The sequence below is a fragment of the Humulus lupulus genome, chromosome 5 (genome assembly GCF_963169125.1).
Source record: "Humulus lupulus chromosome 5, drHumLupu1.1, whole genome shotgun sequence".
NCBI lineage: Eukaryota > Viridiplantae > Streptophyta > Magnoliopsida > Rosales > Cannabaceae > Humulus > Humulus lupulus.
This window is the reverse complement of record NC_084797.1, coordinates 184898485-184909137: the sequence shown is the minus strand read 5'-3', so window position 1 is coordinate 184909137 and position 10653 is coordinate 184898485.

Genomic DNA, 10653 nt, shown 5'->3' with positions numbered 1-10653 from the left:
GTTCTCTTAAGGGTTAATTCTGGAACAAGAGGTAATTAGAATGTTAAAACGGTAATTTTGACCAACTCTAATTAGCGAACCTATAAATTGGAGGACTGATCTACATGCAGTAATTATATCAATAGACAAATCGAGATAATTCTGTAAATATAATTCTATAATTACTAAGAGTACAATTCCATGTTTATAATAGAGTAATAATGGAATTAATAAATAAGATTATTTAATTAAAGAGTTTCATTAATAATCTAATTTATTGGAGCTTAGTATTATAGGTACATGGTCCCCAAGTGTAACGCCCTCCTAATCCAGGATCGTTACACTATGTACTTAAAATTGTGTTAGACCTGCTAATCAAGTCATTTGGCCTAAATCATGAAACTAAGGTTAGTGACAAGGGTTAGGGTTAAAAAATTTGATCAAAGAACCATTGACTTTTATTCCAAAAGCGTTAGACAACATGGGATCCCAAAATATTACAACACATTTATTAAAAAGGGTAAGTACATATCAAAAATTACATTAGCTGACCTAACTGGCAAAACAGGGCTATAACCCTAGTTCCTCTGAGATAACCCCGGTTGTGATGGTCGAGCAACCGCGTATGTACACGCCGCCACCAAAGCTCTCCAACTCATGGCTGGTCAAGCTTTCCCTTCCCTTACCAGCACCACAAAGCACCCATGAGCCGAGGCTTAGCAAGAAAACAAAACGTATAACAACAAAGACTATAACTTTAAATAACCATTCAACAATAATCAACAACATTGATTCACAACCAATGCCATTTAGTTCAAATGCATGATAATTGGATCGACCTGGGCCGTTGCCTTATTTAGCTGACTTTCATGCCAACTCTCAGGCCTATGCCTTAGCTACATGACCATAGAGTCACCTGGGGCCTCGCCCTTAGCTCTGTCTCACTAGCCATAGAGCTAGCCCAACCCTCGTGGTTCATCTTCGACCTTAGATTCGATCAACATAATAGTACGTTGCTGGTTTATGCCAACGCCTTGTGACCAGTGCACAGTGCGCTATTGCCGTCCTTGACTCATAAGTCAAGCCCTGATCCAGGATTACACACCTAACTTATAAGAAATAGATGTGGATAGGCACATCCCAAAAAATTAAGCACATATTCATGCTAATCATATAATCCCATTGGATAACCATTTCTATAGTACTAAACATATTCACATGACGGGGCCACATGCCCTAACCATAGAATTCATGTAATGAATATAAGCACTTAAGCATTCATCAACAAGCATTTAGAACAATAGTCTAACATAACCAATCTTGGGGCCCAAGCCCTAATCATATTAATATATAACAAACAGGCCAAGCCCTAATCACATACAACACGTTATGGGTGCAGTTTTCTTACCTTAGGTCCAAGCAAGCGTAAATGAGAACGACCCTCGAGCATGATCCTGGTTCTGAGCCCTTAGCGATAGCCTAAGTCACAACCATAAAATAGGATTCTATTAATATCGAGTGATCAAAGGATTCCGGACCAAGTCCTAGCCTCCGGGACCTCGAGTTCCACCAAACCGGGTAGTGGAAGCAATCCTGAACCCCTAAGGTTGAGTTCCCTCGCTCAAAACCTTCTAGGGGTCCTAAAACCCCTTAAGAGTCGCGGTCCTATGCCCCTATGCTGCAACTCGCCTCCAACCAGAGGCCCAGCCTCCCTATCTAGCAGACACACACCCTGACCCAGCCATAGTGGCGTCGCGACCCACCCACCTTCCCTGGCTCCCACCTGCTCTAGAAGGCCGCGACATACCAAGAATAGAGTCACAACCTGACCCCTTCAAACCCAGAAAAACCCTCCATTTTAGTAGCCAAATCTCATCCAATTTAACCCAAAATCATCCCAACAACGCAATTAAATCAACAAAACAGCTCAAATATGCTCCCAACAACAAAACCAAACTGAAAACTAGTCCCAAAACTCACTAGCCACCAATTAAATCTTTGAACATTAAGAGCTCAAGAACACTTAAAACCAGTCATGAAAACTCAGAATTTAAATGCTAAAACCATAATTCAAAGCTTACCTCAATCTCTATTTGAATCCACAAGCTAATACTGAGCTAATCTCCAAGTCTAGAGCTCCAATTCTTGTGAACCTAGCCCAAAAATCCCTTGGTTCAATGGTTAGCTTGGAAGAGCTTCTTGAGAGAAAAAGAAGAGAGTAATTGGAGAGGGAGAGAGAGTCGGTCTAGCCCAAAGCTTATAAGTGTCTTTGCTGCTTTGCCTTTTGTTTAGTTATGCTTATCTAACTTAAGCTAATCCCAAGGCTCGGGGTACCAAAACGTCCTTGAGGGAAAAATGGTAAATTTCTCCAATATTCCCTCCTAAACTCTCTAAATTCAAATATATCTCCAATTATTATTTCCATAACCCAATAACCCAATTAATTGTCTGTTACCCAAAATACCCCTTGACTCGCCCCGAGTCGGGTATCGAGTCCTATTGTGACTTTCCCGCTAACTTGCTCCCTAGGATTGCCTCATGCCAAATAATTCAAATAAACCCACATAATAATGTGGTCTCTCACATATATCACATATACACATTTATGCCTGCAACAGGCCAAATTACCAAAATTGCCTTTCTAATAAGAAGCGAGACCACATGCATATTTAATACCCCTAAATATGTACATCTAGTCATATTATCACGTAATTCACATAATTACAATTAACATAGCAATTAAACACATAATTCCATATATTGCCATCCCGTCCCCCTAATCAAGGCCCTAAGCCTTATTAGGTAATTTTGGGACGTTACACCAAGTTTTCTTTATATTACACTGTCAAGGGTGAGAATATAATTGACAAATTAAAATGAGAAAAGAATCCAGTTGTCAAGGAATTAGTTTTATGGGGCTAAGTTGTAATTATGTGTAATTACGACTTAAAAAATTAAATAAACTAATATGTTTTATTGGAAATATATATTAGTTGTATTAATTAACTTTGGGTTAATTAATTATGATTGAGAAAAATATTAATTAATTATAAGATGATAAATTATTTAAACTAAAAGATAAAGTTAATTTTTAATCAACTGATATTTATGCATTTGTGAAATATTATATTATTTAAATGTATAAATATATTGTCTTATTAATTGAATAAATAGATGAGATAAAATTGGGAAGACACATGTATGCCACTCGCCCAAGTTGCTAATAAGGTTTAGGACCTTGATTAGCGTGCCTGGAGGGTAATAAGTGAATTAATATGTTAATATATGAATTTGAATGAATATGTGATTAGAATGCATGTTTAGGTGGTATAAATATGCATGTGGACCCCATTTGTATGTTAGGGGTAAATTGGTAATTTTAGCCCGTTGAGGCCATAAATGCGATAATTGTATTATGTGATTTGCACCACGTGAGTGTGGTGATATTAATGTGATGCACATGTCGAGACGGTCCTAGAGAGCTAGTTAACTTAAAAGTCACAACGGGATTTTATACCCAGCTCGGGAGGACCCTAGGGGTACTTTGGGAATTTCGCAAGTTGATTTGAGAATTAGTGGATAATGGTTATTGATGATTGAGTAACTTGAGTAACCATTAGTAACTGCTGAGAGTAACAAGTTTAGATGGGAAAAATGGTAGAATTGTAATATAGGTGAAAGGACAAAGGTGCCCTTGAGGTTTAGTTAGGAAAGAATTCTTATGGAAGGGTAGAATGGTCATTTGGCTAAGGGTTAGATAACTTCAGTTGAGGGGAAAAGGCGATCACGTATTATACTTAGCCATAGTGAGTTTATGCTGAATTTGAAGAAAAGGCTAGAAGAAAAGAGGAGAAGGAGAGGAAAACTGAACTCTTGAAACCTAGGAGAGAATTAAGGGAGCTTGAGGCAACCAAATTCGAATTTGAGCAAGGATTGATCAAAGGTAAGAATTTGAGCTCTGTTTTTGTTGAAATTAAGCTTGAATTTACAGAGGTTAAGTGTGGGAACCTAAAGGAAATATGGCTGGTTTTACTTGGAAATTCAGTTAGGACAACCAAAAGGGAAGAGGCTTAAAGCTGGAATTGAGAAGAGTTCAAGCTGAGTTTTGATTGAGGTATGAATCCTTAGCATGTTTAAATTTCGTACCTAGTGTGGTTCAAGATTTTAGAAGTATGGTTTGCAGTTCTTAAGCTTTGGATTATGTTTTAGAAGCCATGGTTTGAACTTCTGAAATTTGAAACTCAAGAACGGATCTTGAGTGTGATTGTGTAATTGAGTTTGTTTTTTATGTTTATAGGTTGTTAAAGGGTTCATTTGGGGTTTTAAATTGATTTTGGGGCTTAGGTACTTGTTTGGGTTGAATTGGAGTTGTTTTGGCTCGGGAAAAATGCAGGGGAAAAACCTAGAAATCTGGGTTCGCGTAGGGGCGTCGCGGCGCAGGCTTGCATCAAGATTAGGGATAGCTTCTGGGCGCTGTGGCCCTTGATGGGGAGTGTCGCGGCCCTAGGAAATTTCTAACAGTCAAATATTGCATTTTTAGGGCTTTTGCCCGGGGGTCGGGGGATAGTTTCAATACATTATTTTAGGGAATTAGAGGTCCCGAGAGTACGGGATTGGTCCCGGGGAGTGGTTTTGGGATTGGTTAGTATTAAAAGTGTTTTATATGTGTTGTGACTAGGATTTTGGAGAGGCTCATGATAAAGGACCATGCTTGTAACCTTGGTGCATCGGAAAGCTCGGGATACAGGTAAGAAAACTGTAGCACCCGTAGAGCAGGGCGTGGGCCCATAGTGTTGTTGCAGGGCACGGCCCTAGATTGCATTATTGTTAGGGTGTAGTTTTGATTGAATTATTATATGCTTGAACACTGTTTAGGTATGCTATATGTGTGGATATAGTAGCATGAACGGCAAAGGAGCCGAGAACAGCGAGGGGCCGAGAACGGCAATGGGGCCGGGAATATCACTTAGCACATGGAGTGCTTATGGTTAGGGTGAGACCCCAATGGATACATGGGATATCCTTACGGTGTAGACCGAGAACCCAGGCTTTGGTAACGCTTATGGGACGGCATGGTCGTGTATGTGTTTAAATCTTATGGACTATCTAATTAACTGTGAGTTATCTGCTATAGTAATTGTATGATATGCATATGTTATGCTCTGTATGAATTTTCTTGCTGGGCTTCGGCTCACGGGTGCTCTATGTTGCAGGTAAGGGCAAGGAGAAAGTCAACCAGCCATGAGTACAGAGAGCATGGGGGCGGCGCGTACATGTTTGGCCTGCCTGACTGCTTTGCTTGGGGGCATTTTGAGAAATGGCTGTATTAAACTATGTTCTTGATAATTAGTCATCTTTTAACCTATTTTGAATTGTAAATATTTTACCAACCATATTTTGGGATCCCAAATGTTAAACTCTTGGAACTTTTAATGAGATAGAGTACTTTTTAAAGATTACAGCCTTGACTTTCGGTTTAATCACACTTTTGTTCTAAAAACCTCGTTTAGCGAGTTAATTGCACATTTCAAACACACTTAGTAACGGCTCTAAGGTAGTAGGGCGTTACATTAATTATGAAGAATTTGAATTATTTATTAAAAATTATTATAATTTGATTAAAATATTTATTAAATAAATTTTTAAAATCTTAATCATTTTTGATTGAGTCTAAGTTTGTTAGATTAATTTCAGATTTATAAAAGTTTTAATCATAGATCGTAAAAAGAAGCGATATACTTATTAGTTTTGAAGAAACCCTGAAAAACTACTTTCCTCTCTCAGAGTCGCTATCTTCTTCAAACCTTTTCTTGTTCTCATGTGTTGAGTACATCAAGAGAGTCTAAATTTTGTCATCTATATCATACGTCCCACACACATCCTAGTTTGTTGATGATTGGCTTAGAAGATCCAGGTGTGGATCTCATAATTGTCTCATTGGATTCGATGATCGATGTTGATTTACTAAAAGATAACAAAAATCTTGATAAGCAACGAGAGGTATGATTCTATGTTTATGAATCTTGATTTAATGTATGTGTATATGTGTTATCTTGGATATGGTATTGGTTAAAAATTTTATTTATCACCCTTCCACTACACACTCTGATTTACACAATCAATACCAACATCAATTGATAAGTTGTTCTCAAAGCATGGGTTGAGCATTTTCGGATTACGAGGTCAAGGCTATGATGGTGCTAGTAACATGAGTGGATAGTTTAATGGTCTGAAAACTATTATCATGAAGGAGAGTAAATTTGCTTTTTTTGTTCATTATTTTGCTCATCAACTATGTAGCGCACCAATTTTTTTTAAAAACATTATTAAATTTTGTGCTTTGTTTGATTAAATTGTTAAGTGTTGTGAAATTTTTTATTTTATTTGTTTAAATTTATTGTTAGAATTGTTTGGTAGAATTTTGTGAATTTACTTGTTAATTGTTATTTATCTATTTATTTTTAAAATGTGAACATTTGTGTTTTGGTTGAATGCACTAAGGTGCGTGGTAGGTAGTGATGCACCCTAGTTATTTAGTGTGTGCATGTGCATGGTTGCATGGTGCACATGTGTAGAATTTTCTACACACTTTATAGTTTCTTTTATTAGATTTATTTATTAAATTAATTAAAAAAAATAAAGGAAAGGGAAACAAGGGGAGTGGATGGAATAGGTGGGAATGTGGAGGATTTGATTTTCCATTTTTTTTTTTTTTGTCAATCAAATAAATTAGAATAAAGGAAAAATAGCAAGAAGAGGAAACTTACCATTATGTTTATTAGGTTATTTTTGGCCAAATTAGAATAAAAAGGGAAGAGAGAAAAGAAGAGGCCATTTGGAGACTTGGAGTCGTCAGCCTAGAGAGAAGTAAAGAGAGAGTGGGCGAGCTAGAGATAGAAAGGGAGAGAGGGGCTGCCATTTTCTAGAGAGAAGGAGAAGAAATCAAGGAGAAAACATGAAGGAAGAAGAAGAGGAGGAAGAAGGGCTCGAGGTCTCTAAGGTATGGGTTTGGATTGTGATTTTCTTTTTCCCTTCTTCTTGGTTCTAGTCTAATGGAAGTCCTTGGTAGTGCTAGGTTCTAATCTCACAAGAGCTTAGGGTTTGTTGTTAGGGTTTCGGCCAACAAGAGGGTAAGGGTGTTTTGATTTCCTAATATTGATCTATGTGAGATTTTGGTTATTTAATCTAATATTTTGATGGTAACAATAAGGTGTTGGAGGCTAGCAAACAAGGTGGTGACTCTAGTTTGGGTTCTTGATTACTATTGTCGACCCTTGTTTTGGTCAACTGACATGGAGTCAAAACGCTTGATGTGGATAGATGTATTGGAATGAATATAATGACAAAAACAGTAAAGAACACAAGAAATTATAGTGGTTCGGCCCCAGGAACTGGTAATGACCTACGTCCACTTAAGCTCTTATTGATGTCAGATCTCAAAGGAGTGATCAAAGAACTAGGGTTCTCTAAGTTTCACAAACCTAAGAGGGATAAGCAATATAATTGTAATACAATAGCACTAATTCTCTCATAAGTGTATAACTTCAATTAACCAAAAGCCAAAAGTCCCTTCCTTGAGCTATCTTTCTCTATTTATAGGCTCAAGGAGGATTACATGAATTTGTTACAGATATTCTCTCCTAATTAATCGGATAATAAGGAATTATTGGAGATAATCTCGGAATTGATTATGATTTCCACAAGATCATCTTGAAATATGCGGAGTGTACGATCATGCTGGTCGTAAGGAAAACTCAACTGCTACGCCAGGAGGATCTTACTGGTCGATGGTCGAACAGAACTCTGCCAGGTGTCAACCACGTGTTTAAAAACGCCTGCCACGTCACCCGTGCATGTTTTTTGGATAACAACTATCAAAAGAGGTATTGGATTCCTCCCTCAATATATGGTTGTTGTTTTATTTATTTTTATTTTGGAGAGATCATGGCTATGTGGATTGGTGTTTTGGGTAAGGATATTATGTTTGTGTTGCTTTGATATTGATGGATGTTTTCGAAAATCATGTTTTGAGAGAAAGCTAGTGTTTTGATTATTTTGGCCTTGGTGTATGTCTTGCACTATTTTTATGATGGCTTGATGAGAAACATGTTAGGTGGTTATATATTTGGATTCAAGAGTATAAATCTCATATAAGTCTCGCCCAAGGCATATGTAGATAATACATGTGAAGTTTTGCTTATGTTTCTTTTGATGTTTCTATGAATTTGGTCATGTTATTTTGGAAATAGGAACATGCTAGGTTTCATGTGAAGGCATACACGGATATTGGTATTTTATGTTATTGATGCATGTTTGACATTCTTATTTTATTTGATGTCATGTATATGCTCATTAGAAACATGATAGGGCGTTTGTAAGATTTTAAATGGGTATATGTTAGTTGTGTTTTCTTTTGGATTACTTGAATGATAGAAGCATGCTAGGGTTTGTGTTTAATTATGTTAATTAAACATGCATGAGTGATGTGTGAATTTTGTAAGGCATGATAAAAGTGATGAATTTTATGATTTGAAGTACTTGCTGATTTTGTGTATAAATGGTGTCAAATATGATGAGAATAATGTTTTTGAATGCTTAAATAATTTTTGCAAGTGCTATGATGTTTTAAGAAATTAAATGGAACTTTAATATGCATTAAAATGATATTTTTATTCAAATAAATACCTACATATTTTTTTTATATTTTTATAGAAAATATGAGTTTTAAAAAAAAAAAAAAAAATGGTGATTTTGAGGGTATATATTGTTGTTGGAATTTTGGTAAAACGAGAAGTTATATTTTTAAATAAAAGAAATTTTGTGTGTATGTTGAAATAAATTAACACGCTAAACTATGTAAATATTAAAAATAGTATTTTTAAATGTAACCATGAATGTTCATTTTAATAGATATGATTTTTCTTTATTTTAATTAAGAAAAATGTTGAGATTAATTCACTTGTGATTTTTAAATAAATTAAATAGTGGCTGAAAGTTTAGTTAAAATATTTATTCTACTTATTGGATTTTTAAATAAATTATTAGATTATCACTTATGAATTTATTCTACTTAAAATTAAGTCTTAAAATAATACAAATAAAAATGTATTTTTCTCACACCTAAAAATCATATTTTTCTCACACCAAATTTGTAATTTTATTAAATTGGATTAAATTGTTATTTTCTAAGGAAACATGCTGGTTATAAGTATTTTAAATAATTTTTAGCCTTCATTATTTCTATGTGATTTAAAATAAATAATAGAATTATTATATTTTTTAAATGGCTAAATAAATTATTTTATGAAATAAAATAATGTTTTAGATGTTTAATCAACTTAGTGATTTTAAAGAGATAAATAATAATAAGAAAAATACGTTACTAAATCACTATTTTCAAAACGATAGAAATAAGTGTGTATGAATTATTGTTTGTAACGTCACTTTTTAACAGCGTTCCCACGTATGTATGACGCATGCAAATGCACTTTTACGTTAAAAAATATGTCTAATATTCAACCATATAATTTTTATTTAAAAAACATGCATGTAACATAGGTATAATTTGCATTATTCTTTTGGTGATTTCATGTGTAATTATGCCTATTTGGAAATTATGAGTAGTTTTCACCATGTGTGCATGGCCCATGCACAAATGGGATATATGAGTTGGGCACAAGAAAGTCTTATGTGATGCTAAAGGATGTTATTTGATTATGGTATAGGCTCATTGTGAAGTTTGTCAGTTTTGCTTTGTTTGGACCGGAGGTAAGGAAGTTAGATAGAATTTTAGTTATTTATGCTGTGAATGTTAAGGTTGGCATGTATGAATAAGAATGTTATGCATGATGAACGTGACACAACAAAAAAAGGGTTACTAAGGATGTGAAGATGTAATCCGAGTTACTAAGGATATGAAGACGTAACTCACAGGGCGAACGTGTCGAGGTTATTCAAGGACCAGAGATCCTGTTTACCACAAGATGTGACATGGACAAGTTAGTGGGCCATGTACATGATTTTTATGATGACTATGTACATGATGTTTATGTTATGATGACTATGTATATGATGTTTGTGTTATGATGATTATGTTTATGTGTATGATGATGATGGTTACAATAATTGTAATGCCCCGAATTCTTCGATATGGTTTAATGGTGGGATTAGTAGGCCAGGAGGGCCATACTTGTTTAATTATGCCATTAAATGATATTATGCATGTATATGTGAGTTATACTATGATATGATGTTATATGCGTGCATGTGGGTCCACATTTGATTAATTATGCTATTCTGATAATTTGGCCCATTGAGGGTGAATATGTGTATTTGGGTGCATAACTTGATTTGTGAATGAGATTCCATTATTATGGAGATATATTTGAGCTATTCGGCATAAGACGGTCATATATAGTGGATTAGCGGTTTTTTCATAACGGGGTCAATTTTGGGGTAATAGAAATGTTTATTTGATGATAAATTGGGAATATTTGAGATCAGGGTGAAATTTCGGAGGTTTTGATTATAATGCCCCCGGGGGTGTTTTTGGGACCCTGAGCACTAGGTTTTATTTGAGGTTACTTAAGCTTGAAGTAGCTGTCAGATAGAACGTACGATAAGAAAACCTCTCATTCTCCCTTTCAATAGTCCGATTTACCGTTTGAGCCTTTT